The following is a 19,213-nucleotide window of genomic DNA, read 5'->3' on the forward strand; positions in this document are numbered from 1 at the left end:
TAAAGTCTGCAAGTTCAGCGTATTGCAGGAGGCAGAGCTGATCAAATGGAGCAAGGGTAAGTGCTCTAAGTTGTTTTCTTTTTAAATAGAACCAGAAGGATCTTTCGTTAAGCTCCCAGTTCATAACCGGGCGAGGCTGCCTTTTCTCCAAGAAGCAGCCGTTGCAAAAACAAGCAAGATGACTAAGCAGTATATAATTCCCCCACCCCTCGCCTGTTTAATTTTAATGCACAAAACGTATATTTGACATAATGAAAAGTTATGTCTGATTGGAGTCTTTTTCTCCAGTGGTCAAAGTCATAAAGCAGATTCAAGTGGAACGATTTATTTCAGCACCTGGGACAGCGCCTTTGGTATCACATACAGCACAGCTCCAGTTGTAGCCCCAAACATTCCCTTCCTCCTCTTCATTAAGATCCCTTCACTGTCGCTTCGATTTAACACTGACAGGGGTAGCTGCGGAAAGACTATTTCTATATATCTCAGAAACTCCACATTACCTCTTGATTGTTCTCGTTATTTTCCTCCCAAGTTGGTGCAGCTGGAAAATATCTAGGAAGTTTCAGTAAGGGAGGTACTATTACCTCACTATCAAAGACCAATGTTTTAAAAATCCAAGTGTAAAATAACATCTAAGTGCGCTAAAAAAATATTACAGCACAGCTCGCCTTTCCAGGGAAGTCATGAAAACATATTACTTGTGGGTAGACTTTCTCTTTTGCCGTTTGTGTTTGAATCTTATAGCAAAACTGTTTTTGTGCTGTAGGCGGCAACTCCCCGTCCCCAACGCTATCCATGGCAGACTTAGTCGTTACAATAAATCTTAGACATGGATTGAACGGACCGAACAAAATCATGTGTGGAGAAAATCTTTTCCTTTGGAGATTTAAGCTTTGATTTGGCAAAGCTTTAAGAAACTCAGAGTGACCAAAGTTTGATGAAGCAGCTGCTGGCCTCTCACTGTCATAAACACTTGCTTTCTAGGTGATGCTCAATACCTGGCCACAAAAAAAGGCTAGTAGCTAAAAGGTTATTTTACCTTAATTCATGTGCAGTAAAATGTATTTTCCAATTAACCAAATTTGCCGATTTGTCCCGCTTGGACACTCTTATAATTTATAATGTAAAAGTGTTCTTTCTTTAGCTAAAGACCAAGGTGACTGCTTTTAATTTTCTGTAACCTCTTTACACTTGATGTTCACCAGACTCATCATGTTAATTGGCTTCATATACGGATCATCAGTTTAATGAAGGAATAAATCCTATGTTGCTTTATGTCCCTCTGTTTTAACAGTGATTGCTTTAATGAAGAATGTGACGTGTTCAACATCAAAGCTGCAGGAGACATTAGAGCCTTTTTTATGATGACGGAAACGCTTATTTAAAGCTAAAACCATATTTCAAAAGGTTTTATTTAAATCACTTCCCATGGCAAACACACCGGATTCTCTGGTCAAGAAAAGTTTCTCTTCCCTGCAGACACTAAGGGTAACACACCTCTATTACATATACACAGCCTAGTTAGGTTATTAACAATACTTCTGGCCTGAATTTATAACGTTGCAGTCCTCAGTGAGTTCAAAGGGAGTTTTGCTACAGAAAGGGTTACTCACAGGTGGTGAATATCTCTCTTTGTTATCCTGTTACTGTTTCATTGTTCAGATTTCAACTAAGGAGCAGATATCTTAATTCACATAAAAACTCTCCACATTGCTAGAGTCCCTTTCTCCCAGATAGGGATCTTAGAATTGGGAGTGGGAGGGTAAAGTCTAATGAAACATAGACTAATAAGGAAGCCTGCAAATCAGAGGGAGACCATGGAAAGCAGCAATAAGGTCAAGCAGTATATAGGGATGATAGGAGCTATAGGAGGTTTAAAAGGCACAGATTAAATGCACTCTGGTAATAGTATTCTTACATCCACTGACTGTGGAAGTAAACCTTGCTTTCTGTAATGGGGATTGCATATATTTTTCTCACATAAGGAGTGTTGTCTGGAATGAAAATATTTGCTCTGCAGCTAAGTCAGCAGGCAAAATAGAAAGGAAAAGTTACTGTTTCAAAGTCTGGGCCATATCAGATCCTCATGCAGAGTCCTCTCCCTGCCCCCCAAAGGTATTCTCAGAGCCCCAGATAGCTCCCGAGGAGCCTGGTGTCTGAGGGAGCTGAGCTTGCCTCCCCAGGAAGCATTGTTCTTTAGATCCTCCAGGGAATGCTCAGTGCAGAGTTCACAGCCTTCCATTCCATGTTCTGAGATCCTCAGAGAAATCAGGCAGAGTCTGGCATCTGTAGATGGCTGGGACACAAGTGCAGAGAGTTAGCTCCATCTCAGTGGCAATACTTCTCCATCTGGATCCCTGCCTTTACCCTTCCTTACCTAGCCCCACGTGATAGCAGAGATCAAGGATCCACAGGGATGAATGGTGACAGAGTCAGCATAACTCCCAAGAAGTATGTCCCCATGGGTTTGCTCTGGCTGACAACATACAAAGCAACTCTCTACTGGTCATGTTCTCACCCCACCCAGCTGTGCCCCAAAGTAGGGTTAATGAGGAATGGTTTCCAAAGGGTAAGTAAAGGGTGAGATCTATCCATGTATGGTACTCCTCTGCTCCCCACTACCATAGAATTGAGCACTGCAGAGGCTTTAACATATTGATCTTCACAACACCCCTATGAGGCAGGGCAGGGATATTTTCCCCCATTGTACCCATAGGGAATGGAAGCACTGAGAGGCTAAGCAGCCCACCCAAGGTCACACAGAGACTCTGTGGCAGAGCATGGAATTGAACCCAGGTCTCCTGAGTTAGCACCCTAACTACTGGATCATCCTTCCTCTAGGTGAGGCTAAGTTGGCTCCCTTGACATCAGCAGGTTTGAGGCAATTTTAGCAGACTTTCCCCTACTTAACTCTCCTTTGCACCTAATGGCAGAAGGTGTCATTGTTTGCTTTAGATGTATTTCCACGTTTCTCTGTAACTGTTTATGGCCTAAACCCTAAAATATGCCCTGAGAAATTAGAAAATTGAGAGCTGCAGAGCTCACTGTTAGAGATCACCAGAGGCCTTGAATACTGAAAGACTCATGAGATTTACAGATTTAGGACCAGATCCTGTCACTCATTTCTCATGTGAGAGTCCATATTCAGACATCTAGTCCTATTAACATCAGTGGAATCACTCTGTCAGTGACTGGGACATGGATAGTCATGCCTAGTGGTTAGAGCAGGAGTCAGTAGGCAGGAGTAGGAGGCCAGAACTGGAATCAGAGGCCAGATGCCAGAGCCAAGGGTCAGGACCAAAGTGAGGAATCAGAGCCGAGGGTCACAGCCAGGTTTCCTGCAGTGAGGAATGGCTGGGTCCAAGCCAGGAGCAGGGCTAGGAACAAGCAAGAACTATCATAGCCATGGGCAAACACTTTGGGCAGCCATTGACCCTTTACTGCTGCTGCTGGGCTTTAGAGACAGTCTGCTGACTCCTCCCACCAATCAGGCATTGTAGCCAATCAAGTAGCCTTCTACAGGCCATCTGTGCTCATTAGTTTGCCTGGAGACTGGATTTGCTACAGGTCCTGATTCCTGACTGTGAGGCTATAGTTTGCAGGGCTAGGTCCATAGAATTGACACCAGTTTCATTATAATTTATCCCAGTTTTGCTGTTTGACGTATTTAGTACTCACACAGCGTGATCATTGAAGCTAGTATTTTCAAACCTGAGGGCCTAATGTTAGGTGCCTATTTTTATATTTAGGCTCCTAAATAAGTAATCTCCTTCTGGAGATGCTGAATGTTCTCAGTGGCCACTGAAGTATTGGGGAGCTCTTATCAGCTCTGAAAAATAAAGTACTTATTTAGGCATCCAACTATCAGCAGCTGAATTTGGAAAATTTTGATGTTGCTCTATATTTGTAAATCTTACCAACACACAAGAATTACACACCGGGAAGACAAAATTGTTATTTTTTTTTTAATTATGAGAAAGAAGTCCATGAATATTTTATAGTTCACAGAACCTCTCTTGCTTTGTATTTGCATATGGGTTCTAACACAGAGAATTCTTATGATTTTTGCTTAGGATAATGCCTGTGTTTCTCATTTATGTTACATTTGTAAAAATAATCAAAGTGGTCTCCAGAAGTATAAACCAAATAAGGCTGAAACCCAGAAATTTAGATGCAGATATTTTTGTGTCACCCAACTATTCTCCTGATTTAAGGATATTTTCTTTTTCCATTTTAAAGAAAGAAAATATGAATAAAAGAGAATTAGCTTATGGCCCAGTTATAAGGGCGATGGGAGGGACTCTCTAGAGAGGATATAGGGTGTGGGCTGAGCAGCCCTGAAGGAGGGACCCTAGGAGCAGACAAGCATGGGGAAAAGGTTTCAACTGAACTTTATATTGTATTGTTGTTAATTTCTATGTTAAGAAAGCCAAACTGCAGGAAAGGGATGAGTCTGGACACAGAGAGCACAGACACTACATACTGAGAGCAGATTGAAAACAGCACCTGCTCACAAGACATTAATCTGTGTAGTGGAAAAACAATAAGATAAGAGAGCATATAACATTATCTCCTACATCTAGTGGGGCACCCCCTAAATGTGCCTGCAGATTTTCACTATTCCTCTGTGTACTGTGTACTTTTCAGATAAATGACTTTTCTGGACTTAGTAGGTGTGGCATACACAGAGTAGTGGCCTATACTTTAAGATGTTCCATGTGTATATGTAAGGTTGTAGAAAAAATACATAGAATATGTTGTGTTATTTTAAATATAGCATGTGATCATGCAATTGGAAACTGTGTCTGAAGTACACACATAAGAGGGCAGAATTTAGTTTGCAAAGGCAGCCTTAACTTTGGCCTCTGCTGCCTTCTGAGTGTTTAACATTGCATCCTTAACTCTGTTTTAATGAAGGTTTGTGTATGAAATGTAGTTATAGGGCCAAATGTTGCTCACTTTTACCCCTGCACAACCCCAGTGAAATCAATGGAGTTACATGGGTTAGCCGATTTAGCCATAAGGCCAAATGCTGCTCTCATTTGTACCAGTATAAATAGTACAATTAGTACCACTAGGTGACTCCAGATTGACAGCTGTGAAACCAAGAGAAGAATTTGGCCCACAGCATTAATTTTACAGTAGATACAAGGCCAAAGCACAGTAGAGGAAATGTGAGAATAAAAGGGAATTGTAAATTACTGACTACTAGTATCAAGGTTATGGCAAAACATGTCATTACGAAGGATAGGTAAAGATACGGCACAGAAAAGCAGAAATTGCTGTAGATGCTTGGAAAAAGGAGGTGAGTTTAACCAGACATGCACAGATATGCTGCCCTCATGTATACAGCTAAGTAGGTAGCAAATGGCTGTTAAAGAGAAGTCACAATACAAAGTGAAAAAAGGGGGCTGGGTCATGTTAGAGCTCAAACTAAATTGCAGTGTGCTCCTCCAAACAAGGCACCATTCCCAAAGCTGTAAGGTAACTTTACAATATGTGGGTGTTTTTACACAGTACAGGTGCCATACAGCTTAGCAGTGTTGTCTGGCATGGTTGTTCCCCATTTCTTTGGATCTCCATGTTTGCTGTGTGCTGAGGTATTGAGGGGAGTGAGGAGTTCACATCATATGACTAAACAATATGCGCTTGTCCTCCGGAACCTGTGTGTGTGATCCACATACGAACAGTGTACACCTGTCTAGGGAGTGCTCCTGTACAATGTTCTATGCTCATCATGTGAGCAATAAATGTCAGTTGAACCACTGTTGTTTCTCTTTGCATTTTCACATCGCCTTGTGGGAAAGGTCACAGGCAGTGGCCTATGGGATACTGTTTCTTTTATGCCAGGTTGTGAACCTGATCTTTGTGTTTCCTTTTCATGGTTCTTTGGTGCATTTGTGTGTCACTGAATCATCCCTCTGCTTGAGAAAATATTACATATAACTTTGGGAGATATGAGAATAAGAAGCAACATTCCAGCAGCAACAGCATATCACTGATGGAGAAAAAGATGGAAGAATTTATATAGCTTGAGCATTGCATGCAAGAGGGAAAGGAAGAAGTTATTATATGTCTCTTGGACTCAGAAGCAGGGGATGAAATCGTGAGCTGTCATCTTGCAAACAAAATATGGAGAGGAATGTTGATGGTCTTGCTGTTCATCTCTGTTTATGCTTTATGATCTAGTGAGACTGGAATACTCAGTTAGTGGCTTCCTGATTTGTATCCATATGTTGCAAAGCTCAGACCTTGTTATTTTTGTGTTAAGGGGCATATTCTTAGTCAGGCAGGTGAAATTTTCTCTCTCAAAATCTGTGCCCACATTTTAGACCTGCATTTGAACTGCAAGTGCAGATCTGAGAACTTGTACCTTGAATCATACCTATAGAGATAACATTTTCAGAAGTCCCTATGTAGCCTATGTTCCACTGAAAGTCAATGAGACGAAGGCTCCTAAGTCATTTAGGATGTTTGAAAATTTTACCCTGGATCTATAACTGATTTACTGGGGGCAAAGTGAAAGACGGTCTTGTAGTTCTTCTTCGAGTGCTGATCCCTATGGGTATTCCACATGAGGCGTACGGATGCACGCCATGTGCCCAAGTCTGGAAATTCTTCAAAGTGATGTCTGTTGATCCATGCGCAGTAGTTTCCCTCATTCTCCCGACTGAGACTATAAGGGGTGGTGCGGGCCGACACCTTTCCAATTCCTTCTTACCGCCTCCTGGCCTGAGTTGGAATCATGTCCTCCATCAGGACCACAAGAGAGTCCAGATTACACATAAACTTACTAGAGCTATGAGCGATCCACAGTGCAAGGCCTTCCTTCCCTTCATATGCTCACTCCATGTATAGATAATGTGAAACAACAGCACCTCAGTGGTCTGTATAAATAAAGAGGGGAGAGTGAAATCTCATCAGACCTGGTGTCTCGGAAACCACATTATGATACAAGCTGCATGCCTCCCAGGCATTCACAATTTCTGGGCAGACAAACTAAGCAGAAGTTTCTTCACAGACCAAGAATGGGAGATACACAACATAGTTCTAACCCACATATTTACACAGTGAGGTACTCCTCAATGGGATCTCTTTGCATCCCAGATGAACAGGAAGCTCCGCAGGTATTGCTCCAGGGGAGCTAGAAACCATGATTCCTAGGGCGACGCTCTCCAACTCCCCTGGATGGCCGGCCTCAAATATGCCTTTCATCCCATCCCACTGCTGCCACAAGTTCCACAGATCTGTCATGACAGAGCCACCATCCTCCTAACACCCTATTGACCTAGACAATTTTGGTTCACAGAACTCCTAACCATATCCGCACACCTGCCAATCAGAATCTGCCTGTTCCAGGATCTCTGAACCCAGAATGGGGGCAAAAGCAAGCACCCCGATCTGGGTGTACTCACCTCATATCCTGACTTTTGGATGGGCATCAGAAATAGAGCACTCATACTTCATCCATGTCCAGGAAATCCTTAGCCAAAGTAGAAAGGATTCTACTAGACCCTGCTGCCGGGCTAAATGGCAGTGTTTTTTGGCCTGGATACAACACCACTAACATTCACTTGATACTGTGGATGTTCCAATTATCCTAGACTACCTAGCGTCCTTAAAGACTCCAGCCTTCCCGCTCCTTAGTTCACTGCAAGTACACCTAGTAGCAATCAGTACCTTCCTCCCTCGTGGAAGGACATTCTGTCTTTACACACCCAACTACTGTGCGATTCATGAAGGACTTGGTCAGGACCTTCCCTCTGGTTATTAAACCTATGACTCAATGGGACTGTAACCCCTACTCACAGGTCCGCCCTTTGAACCTATAGCAACATGTGCCTTGACCAACCTCTCTGTGAAGGTGGCATTCTTTGTGGCAATCACTTCGGCCAGGAGGTTCAGTGAGCTAGAAACGATGATGGCAGACACCTCTCACCCCTGCATCCCCGTACACAGTATTCCACAAAGAGTAGATCTGCCTTGGGTTCCACCCCAAATTCCTCCCCAAGATTGTTTCTGAGTACCGCATTAACCAATCAATCCACGTACCTGTGTTTTCCCCGAAAGCCCATGCTTCTTCCAGAGACAAGAGACTTCACTCTTTCGACATCAGGTGTGCCCTGGAGTTCTACCTACAAAGAACCAAACCCATTAGAAAATTTCTGAGGCTCTTTGTCGCCATAACAGAAAGGATGTGTGGATGGGCTGTGTCCTCACAGAGGATTTCTAACTGGGTTTTGTATATTAGATGTATATTAGAATGCTAAAAAGTAGCTAAGAGACCTTCACCCCATTCTGGGAGGATATTATGGCTCATTCCACGCAAGCACAAGCAGCCTCCAAGGTATCCTTACTGGGTTTTCTGCTGCAGGACATCTGTCCACACATTTGCATCACACTACGCTCTGACTCAAGCTGCAATGGTGGATGTGGCTGTGGGAAGGGCAGTATTACAGGCACCTCTGCTACCAGCTTCTTCGTCCCCTCCTCCACTCTGAGCACTGCTTGCTAGTCACCCATGAATGGAACCATGCATAGGGACCAGCACTCGAAGAAGAAATGGAAGTTACTTAATGTAACTGGAGGTTCTTTGAGATATGTGGTCCCTGTTTGTATTCCACTACCCACACTCCTTCCCCGCTGCTCTGGATCCTGTTGGATTGCAGTAAGAGGGAACTGGAGAGGCATCAACCTGCACCTCACCTCACACCATCTCTTGGGAGCACGAGGGAAACCACTGAGCATGTGCAGGTCAACCCGCACTGCTTTGAAGAATTTCAGCACTTGGGAGCATGGCACGCATGTGTACCCGACGTGTGGAATACAGATATGGACCACCTATCTTGAAGAACCTCAAGTTACAGTAAGTAATCTCTGAAGTTACTGTGTAGGGACTCAGGTGATCAATTTCTGGGTTCAGGTACTGGTTCTATCATGGATTTTCTGTCTGGCTTTGGGCAAGTCACGTAGGCCCAGATCCTCCAATCCTCCATTAAAATCACTGGGAGTTAGACAACCTAAATACCTTTGATAATCTGGGTCTTAATCTCTGTGTGCCTTAGCTCCCCATCTGTACAATGGCCATTTCCCTCCACCTGACTCATCTATGTAATCTGCAAAATTGTCAAGGCGGGGGCGGTGTCTGACTATGCGTACGTGCAGCACCAAGCACAATGGGACCCTGATCTGTGTAGGGGTCAGGTCACTAGGTGTTACTGTGCTTGTATAAAAAAAGAGGCTGGGCCTCAGCACAACTGTAAATTTACCACTGAATGTGATTTTGTTTCCATATATGGAAATTGGGGATGTGTCAAATCCACTTTTAAAAAATTATTTATTATTTTAAAAAAGCGTTACTAAAAAACAAATTAAAAGCAGGATTGTAAAAGAAAGGAGAATATCATAGAATAGCAGAAGTAATCCTGACATACTGTACAAGATCATGAAACTTCTCGGGGTTGATAAACACAACATGTTAATTAGACATGAACTCTTTTTTCCATGCAGAAAACTACATAGCAACATCTGGTATAATGATACATAAGGCATATAAAAAGAAATCAACCACTTTCAGATCAGAATGTAGGCAATTATTCAGTCAGTAAACTCTGAGGGTGCAACTCCCATGGAGCCTTCAAAGATTCGTTGTTAGTTTTATGAGAATTTAACAATGCTTTCACATTGTCATAATTATGGAATAAACATGTGTTTTTCTTATACCTTTAACAAGACAAAGTTTTGTGGGCTAAATGGAAGCTAAATAATGCAATGTGAAATATGAAATAGACATTTCTTCCTGCTCAGCTTTGGATAAATCCAGAAAGAGATGTACTCTGGTATTCAGCTAAGTAATAATTTCTTTCTCTCACTAAATTTGCTGCATAATTCTGCTGTATCTATTGAGGATAGAAAGATGCAAAAAAAAATTTACAAGAGATTTATTAAGTAATCTGAATAATGTGGATAACCAGAGGGGAGAAGCGAACATATATAAGAAATTTTTAAAACAAAACTATTTTCACCGCTCCTTTCTGAAGTGCCTGGAAAAATCCCAGATTGCAAAGTCATTACATGTTTTTCAAAGACAAAGGACATTTTTCTTAAGAAGTGTGTTGTCCATTTAAGTAGCTGAACCGTATACAATGATGTATAAGTCTGCTTCTGCTCTCCAATTGACAAAAGGAGTCCTTTAGCTCAAGCAGTAGAAGTTTGTGCTCCTATGCAGGTCTTTTTGCTTCAATCCTGCAGGTAGCAGAACTGATCTACTTCAAATTTCTCCTTTTTCTTTTTGATTTCATCAACATTTTTTTCTGTTGATTCTTATTTTCCACCTCTGAAATTTTAACAGAAAAAAGACATAATTTTGACTCAAATGCATCAAAGCATTGGTTTGAAAATGCTTGCCATTAAATTATACCCAGCTGCACTTGTTGCCAGTAAGAGGTCATTTTCCTAATGCCAACAAAGTGTCAAAGCCCAGATTTCAGGTCACTTGCTGTTGCTTTTACAGTAAAGAAACAGGCGTGACTTAGTTTCTCCATGCAGCTGTATCCACACATGCTCTTGTAGGTACAGAAACTTCCCATTATGGTCTTGTATATTGTAATAAGGGAAAGGCCCTCTTATTTCTGTGAATGGCTTTTAATAACAAGGCACAGTTGACTCATTCACTAAACATCAGTTCACACCTGCTAAATGCTCTCCCATGGTGGAGTCCAAACAACACTAGCAGGACACTTAAATGGACTAGGTGTGACATTTTTACACAGAGTCATTGAAATGCATCCCCTTGACAATCTTCCCAATTAACTGTGAGAGCACCTGTATATTTACAGTGAATGGCACTGTCCTATAGGAGGGAGTGCCAGCTGGGGTGGGTGGGGGAGGGATTGGGTTACTCATTGGGTTGTGCAGTTGGGGAGAATTGGAGGTTTTGAAATTTGGGAAAGGGTGGGGCTTGAGACCTTTGTTAGGTACTATCCTTCTCTCCCCTCCCTTCCTAAGGAAAGAAATTTAGAAAAGCTGGACATGCACAAGTCCATGGGGCCAGATGCAATGCATCCGAGAGTGCAGAGGGAGTCAGCTGATGTGATTGCAGAGCCACTGGCGATTATCTTTGAAAATTTGTGGTGATTTGGGGAGGTCCCAGATGATTGGAAAAACACAAATATAGTGCCCATCTTTAAAAAAGGGAAGAAGGAGAATCTGGGGAACTACAGACTGGTCAGCCTCACCTCCGTCCCTGGAAAAATCATGGAGCAGGTCCTCAAGGAATCCATTTTGAAGCACTTGGAGGAGAGGAAGGTGATCAGGAAGAGTCAACGTGGATTCACCAAGGGCAAGTTGTGCCTGACTAACCTGATTGCCTTCTATGATGAGATAACTGGCTCTGTGTATATGGGGAAAGCAGTGGACATGATATACCTTGACTTTAGCAAAGCTTTTGATACCGTCTCCCACAGTATTCTTGCCAGCAAGTTAAAGAAGTATGGATTGAATGAATGGAGTATAAGGTGGATAGAAAGCTGGCTAGATCGTTGGGCTCAATGGGTAGTGATCAATGGCTCGATATCTAGTTTGCAGCCAGTATCAAGTGGCATGCCCCAGGGATCTGTACTGTGCCTGGTTGTGTTCAACATATTCATTAATGATCTGGATGATGGGATGGATTGCACCCTCAGCAAGTTCATGGTTGACACTAAGCTGGGGGAAGAGGTAGATACGCTGGAGGGTAGGGATAGGGTCCAGAATGACATAGACAAATTGGAGGTTGGATATTAGGAAACACTATTTCACTAGGAGGGTGGTGAAGCACTAGAATGGGTTACCTAGGGAAGTGGTGGAATCTCCATCCTTAGAGGTTTTTAAGGCCCAGCTTGACAAAGCCCTGGCTGGGATGATTTAGTTGGGGTTGGTCCTGCTTTGAGGAAAGGGTTGGACTAGATGACCTCCTGAGGTCTCTTCCAACCCTAATCTTCTATGATTCTGTGATTCTATAAACTCCAGGGCTGGTCAGTACCCTCAGCCAGACACTACTTTGGACAAGGAGGCCCTTTTCCATAGCTCTATCCTCTGCAGCAACAGGAGTAGTGGAGCTGTCACATAAAATATGGGACACTGCAGAACAAGTGTGGGTTCTTAAATCGGAGTCACTAACCTGAGTTAAAATATCAGTGAAGTCATGGCAACTTGAATCAGCAGCTCCACTTCGACCCCAGGCTGCCCTATAGGCTTAAACTCAAGCTGCTAACCCGAGTTGCTGTGTCTTCACTGCTCTTGTCGCCTGAGTTAAGAATACCCCTTATTTTTTTATCCAGTGTAGACATACCTGTAGAGAGAGGACATCAGCATCCATCTCCTACAAAGAAGTAAGTGACATCCCCATAGTAACTATCCTAGGCAGCCAGATGCAGACCTAGGGTGTTGGCTTGCCTAGGATAAAATGTCAGGTTTTTTTGGCCCCTGTTAGCTAGGATGATCTAACATGTTATAATGCTCTGGTTTAGACAAAGCAAATAGTATTTCAGCGCATGCTAAGCCGGTTGAGCTGAAGCGCAGGCTCTTGCCGTATCCAACTTCACCAGCTTAGCATGTGCTAGAGGCATCCTACCTTTCCTCATCCCCAGTCCTAGCCCATGGCCTGGGCAAAAGGAAACCACTCCTGACTGATTCCCATTGCACACACCCACACAGTCCCACCTCCCTCTCCCACACAAACACAATGTACCCAACCCTTCTCCCCCCAATAGGAGCCCCTTTCCCCCAGCTGCACTATTGTCTTCCCCTACTCTAACACAGCAACTCCACCCTTTCAAGGAGCACCGTGAAAACTCTCAGAACAAAAGAACAGCTGGGAAACATCAGGATTTGGAGAACTGGAACACCACCCTCTGCAAGGGACTCAAATGTTCCCCACCCACAGAAGAGCTGTAGCCTGTGGGGCTGCCTCCTGCCTTAGGCCCTTGAGAGGTCAACTTCCTCCTGCCCAGATCCTCAAGGCTACTCCTGCCTTAGGCTTCTGTGAGGTCACTGCCTCCTTGCATCCTATGGGGCTGCCCCCCTGCTTCAGATCTCTATGAAGTCACTGCTTGCTCCTCTAGTCTATGGAGCTGCCTCTCTGCCTCAAGCCTTTAGGAGGATATTGCCCCTCTCCTCTCAATCCTAAATCCAAGTTTTGCTCCACTGGCATCCACAAAACTCCTACTGAACCCTGTATTTGCCTAAGCTCACTAGTTGGCGCTTACATTTTCAGGGTAAAAGTTCCCTAGGCGCCTACGTTCCTGCCGCTGGGTAAGCGCGCTGCTTCCTCCCTCTAGGCATCAGGAGGCCTAAGCCCCCGGGTGATTCACAAACCAGGGAAGACAGGTGTTCATCTGCCTAAGTGTCTGCAGGGCCTAATACAACAGGCAGGATGCCTACCAGATGGGGTCCCATTCAAAGTCCAGCAGGAGGAGGAGGCCACCCACCTTCTAACTTTTATCCCAGTGGTTAGAGCACTCACCTGGGATGTGGGAGACCCAGGGTCAATTTCCCTTTCTACCTGAGGGGAAGAAAGGATTTGAACAGGGCTCTCCCATCTCTCAGGAGAGCGCTGTAACCAGTCAGATTTGGGATATTCTGATCTGGAGCTTCCTCAGTCTCTCCTGTGGCACTGTGGATAAATATTTAAATAGTCACGGAAGGGGAGAGTGATGGAGAGAGAGACAGGCTGACTTTTAAAACACTTAATAGTATCAGTATAAAAACACAGTAAATTACAGATTGAAAAACAGTTGCTCATCCTAATACAAAGTACATTTCCAATAATCCACTGCTAAATAATCTGATCCAAATTGCCTATGAGAGTAAAATATCTAAACTCTAACCGAAGGCATGAAAATCTAAAAAACTGAATAACATCGGCAAGCCCAGTACCAGATCATTTACATGGTCCGTTTTGTTAAAATGGCCATGTTTGCTTGACCCAAAATAAGTTTGCAAGGCATACCACACATCTCTTTGTGAGCCTATATTTAGCAGTAAGAATAAATACAGTAGAGGGGAAAATCAAGGGACAATAACCAAAAAATACTCTGAAGTAAAAGAAATAATGGCTGTAAACTGGAACAAGTAAGAAACATATGAAAAGCAGTCTCTTCCATGTCACAAAAAGGACAGGATACCTGTGGAGCCAAACGATGTACAAACATATGCATGGCTATAGCTCTGTGACGAATTCTCCATTGGAGATCACCCATCCTCTTCGCAATTGGAGGCTTGCATGCAGTTTGCCAGGCTGGATGGATGGAGTCAGTCACCATCCATGCCGTAACAAGCATTCGAAAATGATGAATCTTTACCACAAGCACATACAAGGACTTATGCCTAGGCTATTAAAAGTAGATTCAGCAGACCCAAAGGCAAGCAAACTGCTTTATAATTTATACGCTTTATTTTTATATATATTATATGTATATATTTGTATGACAAATGTATATATACTGCAATAATTTATATAATGGTCTTTCATAATTTATCCACAGTGGAACAATGTCAACGGACAGAGCCTCAAATCAGAATATTGCATAGCTCAATGGCTGGAGGACTCTTCTGAGACATGAGACCCCTGTTCAAATACGTGGTCCCCTGCAGGCAGATGGGGGAATTGACCCTGGATCCCCTATATCCTAGGTAAGTAGGCTAACTGCTCAGATAGGTAGCTCCACCACTACTACTGCCTCTGCTAGCTGTTTTGTATAGACAAGGCAGAAGGCCTTATTCATTCCCACAAAAACAGCCGAGGCGCCTAAGCCTCCGGACTCCAGGCAGCATTTCCATTCATGAATCACTAAGCAGAGCTCGGTGCCTTCCTGCACTCTGGATTTAAGTGCCTATATCTGTGAGGGGGTGGGGCATAGCACATCCCCCTCTGGTCAGCATCTCCCATTGGCTAGTTTAGACGGCTCCCCACCTAGTGTGGTCAGTGCCGCCCAGAGGATTCAGGGGGCCTGGAGCAAAGCGGGGGAGCTGCGGCACTTGTATTCACCCGGGTGGCGGTCCGGGTCTTTGGCGGCATTTTGGCGACGTGGAGCCTTTCAGTTGTTCCGCGTCTTCGGCAGCACTGAAGGGCCCCCCACCGCCAAAATGCCACTGAAGACCCAGGCCGCTGCCAGGCCAGGGCTCGCAGGGCCCCTATGGGGCCTGGGGCAAATTGCCCTACTTGCCCCCCCCACGGGCGGCCCTGAGTGTGGTGGCTTTTGTAGATCCTATTCTTAAATGCCTGTGTCTTCCCATTTATTGTATAGGGATCCTAGCCACCTAACTCAGGCTTTGTGAATTGCAGTGGTCTTCTGCGGATTTCCTAGGTGCCTAAAAGTTAGGCGCTGTGATGCTGAGCACCGCAATGCCTAAATCCCATTGTGGATCCCACCCTCAATCCCTTAAGTCTATTTAGAATGTTAAGTTCTTCAGGGCAAGGGCTGTCTCTTACTATGGGTTTAAACCAGTGGCTCTCAAACTTTTGTACTGGTGACCCCTTTCACATAGCAAGCCTCTGAGAGTGACACCCCCCTTATTAATTAAAAAACTTTTTTATATATTTAACAGCATTATAAATGCTGGAGGCAAAGTGGGTTTTGGGGTGGAGGTTGACAGCTCATGAACCCCCATGTAATAACCTTGCGACCCCCTGAGGGGTCCCAACCCCCAGTTTGAGAACCCCTGCTTTAAACAGTGCCTAAAACAACGGAGCCCATTAAGATTTGGGGCTTCTAGATGCTACTGTAATACAAATTATTGTTAATAATAGATATAGATAGACTCCAAGTGAGTCACAGTCCTTTTCCATACTGTTCACTCTGGTAGAGATCCACATTCCCTTCAAATCTCCTGCTACTTCTTTGATTATGTCAAGTAAACATATGCCCGGTTCAAATGTTGAAACTAAACCAATGCTCCAAAGTCCAGCAATTCTTATTCTGGAATTCTTACTTAGTACAGTTATTTAACAACAAGAAATGCACCTTGCTACTAAAAAAATAAAAGCCAACTTATGCGTAATTGTTATTCTAATTACAAGTCCTGGAGCAGTTCTCATTTTTTCCCTCAGCATTATGATGAACCTCATTTCCTTACAAAGTCCAGGATAAACAATTCCAATATATTTTATTTTAATTATCAGTGTTTAATGAGCCATAATGAAACTATGTTGAGTGGCGCAGAAAAAAACAATTTAAAGAACTGAGTGGCAGTAACTTGCTGTGCATATTTCACCTGTTGTGGCACAGAACTGTATTATCTAGTATTCAGCTATGCCATCACTTACCGTACTTATTAATTATATCTGCTCTGTAATAGAAAACTTTCTTCTTTCTGTCATCTGAATCAACAGGGGCCCCATAAAGATGTCCCAGAGGAACCAGGTGACTCTTCGATGTGTGCATTGAGGGATACTATTGAATTGAAAGTGATTGTGTTAGGGGGCCACATTCAGTATGCTTGTATGCTTATATCTCTTGGTGGCATTGGGCTAATGCATGGAGATCTGTATTGTGCTGGGTGCAGATACTGTCTTAACATGGGTTCCCAGGTTTTTAGTGCTAGCCTTATAGCTGGAAGAATTTTCTCACTACAAACAGCCTTTCCCTCATAAGAATGACACTCACAACAGTGACACAACAGCCCACTCATCCCTATCAATAAAAAAGAGAAGAGGATATTACAGTGGAACCTCAGTTTTACAAACACCAGTCTTACAAACGGCCAGTTATAAGAATAATTTTTTTCCATCAGGAAAAAAACCAAACACATAACGCAGGTAGCGATGACAAAGAACAAGTCAACATCCCTTCACATTCCGATGCCTTTGGTACATTGGAAAGCCCTTTGCAGTGGTTTGAAGGACAAGAAGAACGTAATGCAGTGCACCAGACTGCAACCTATGCACCAGACTTCCTGTAGTTTTGAGGTGTTAAATTTTATTAACTTTTTGATTTTATGAACTCCTCAATCCACTACTAGTTCATAAAATAGGGGTTCTACAGCAATAAAATCTAACTTGAAAAGAAATATCCTACCCCAAACCAAATTTTTATCCAAAAAGGGAGAAGACCCGGAGACTCCATGAAGGCTTTCGCTGTTGCTATTGTCTCTACGTGGAAGGCACCCAGATACTATGGTGATGGACAGTGCTATAAAACCTAAGAGAGAAAAAACACTTGAGCAACTTTAAGTTAACAGTGTTTTGTGTGTGGGAATATATATATTAGTAGTTATGGTAGATCAGTGTAGGATAGGGAGCTTATCCATCTTGGCAGCTATTGTCATGAGTTAACTTTACGTGGTGATGCAGCATTGGACCATCTTGTGGTGCTGGGGCACAGAAAGGGGAAGAGAACATTGGCAGGAGAAGAAATATACAGTATCTGAAAGGAGTTTGGATTCTCAAGCAGGCCCACAACCAGTCACATGAACGTCTATGAGTCAGCAGCAAGGGTTTGAAACCGAGACCTCCAGCACCAAACCACAGACTTCACTTACTAAAGGAGTAACTCCCTTAGCTGGATACAGTAGTAGGCAGTTATCCTCTGTCAGTGGTGTCCAACTTCCACTCCCTCCCAATTCCACTCCCATTCCTAGACCCATCTCCACAAACTCCCATTCTCCCTTCTCATCCCTCCTGAATTCAGTCACTGTCTTCCCCCCACTCACACACTGTAGGTGCCATGACAGGGAATAAAGTTCATTGGACCATTTTGTTGCCTTCAAAGGAGAAGGGGAACCAGTGGCAGAGACGCCAGTTCTTCCCCTCTCACCCTGGGAGGGTGATGGACCCAGCAAGGGGAAAGACCTTTCTGAGAGAAGAGGTGAATTGGGATCTCCTCGCTGGTACATCTCTTCTTCCCCTGTCAAGGGCTCCTGCTTCTCCCCCCACTGTGGGAAGGCTGGGACCCCTCAGAAGCTGCTACAAGGCACCGACATCTGCTGCCCCCACTGCAGATTCCCAAGCCTGGTGAGTTGGCAAACCCAGTGAGGAGGTGGAAGGAGGGAAAGCTCCAAGAGACTCCTGTTCTCTCCATCAGGGAGAGGTAGAGAAGCTCGCGTCTTACTTTAACCCCTGTGTACATTGTCTCTGCTTGTAGTCCTATTAACAGTGTCATAACATATTTACCTATTGAATGTTATTCCAAGGGATCTCAAAGCACTTTCCAAACATTATATTATTTTATTTTATTAATTTGTATTTAACTAATAAAACAATGCCTATGGAAGATTTTAGCACCTTACCAAGTAATCATTATTTTGAATTATTTGTACTGTAGTGGGCTGCCATGGCCCAGGACCCCATTGTGTCAGGTGCTGTACAAACAGAACAAGAAGTCCCCATGCCAAAGAATTTGCAGCCTAAATAAGTAGTTCAGGAAAGTCCTAGCAGCATTGAAATTAACTTTTCAAACAGGAATGCAGTCAACTGCAAAAAAAGTTCCTTTTTGCCCTTTCATCATTCTGGGAAGCAATCCTCAGCCCTCTCCAAAATGCACATCAAACAGATGTCTTTTGCAGCAAAGGTGTCAGGAATCATTTCACCCAACACTGAAATGCAGCTACTTCTAGGGCCAAACAGGGTCACTTTAATAGTTTTCCAAGGATGGAGACCTAGGAATGTTAGTCTTTGACTTTTGAGAGTGGCCTGGGAAAGGTGGTTCAGAGGAAGGTATAAAACACTCAAGGTCAAATTCACTCCTAGTGTAACTACACATAGGGCCAGATTATCAGAGGTATTATTTTCAAAAGCATCTGAAGTGCCTAACTCCCATTGATTTCAATGAGTTAGGCAGCTCACCTTTGGAAATCTGGCTTTTACTGTCCTCAGTGGAATTACACAAGGGCTGAATTGGCCATCTAATCATGTGTCACTGTACCATGGGAGCAGATACCTTCCTGACCCAAGGTGGGGATCAGTTTATGCTCTGAAGTTTATACACTTTATCGTCAGGCTCTACGGTTTAATGAGTAGCACATTGGCCTTCTAGATTTATGACAGAATAAATTATTCAATGGGTTTGAGTTTGAGCCACATTTGGGGGTTAGACTAGATGACCCTTGTAGTCTCTTTTAACTCTATGGCTCTAAAAAGCATTAATCTTTATAATTTGGATCTGTTAATATAATTGCAATAGCTTCATACAACTCTCTATATTCATGGGAGTGTATAATATAGGAACACAACTGG

Source organism: Malaclemys terrapin, chromosome 7, assembly GCF_027887155.1.
Source record: "Malaclemys terrapin pileata isolate rMalTer1 chromosome 7, rMalTer1.hap1, whole genome shotgun sequence".
Lineage (NCBI taxonomy): Eukaryota > Metazoa > Chordata > Testudines > Emydidae > Malaclemys > Malaclemys terrapin.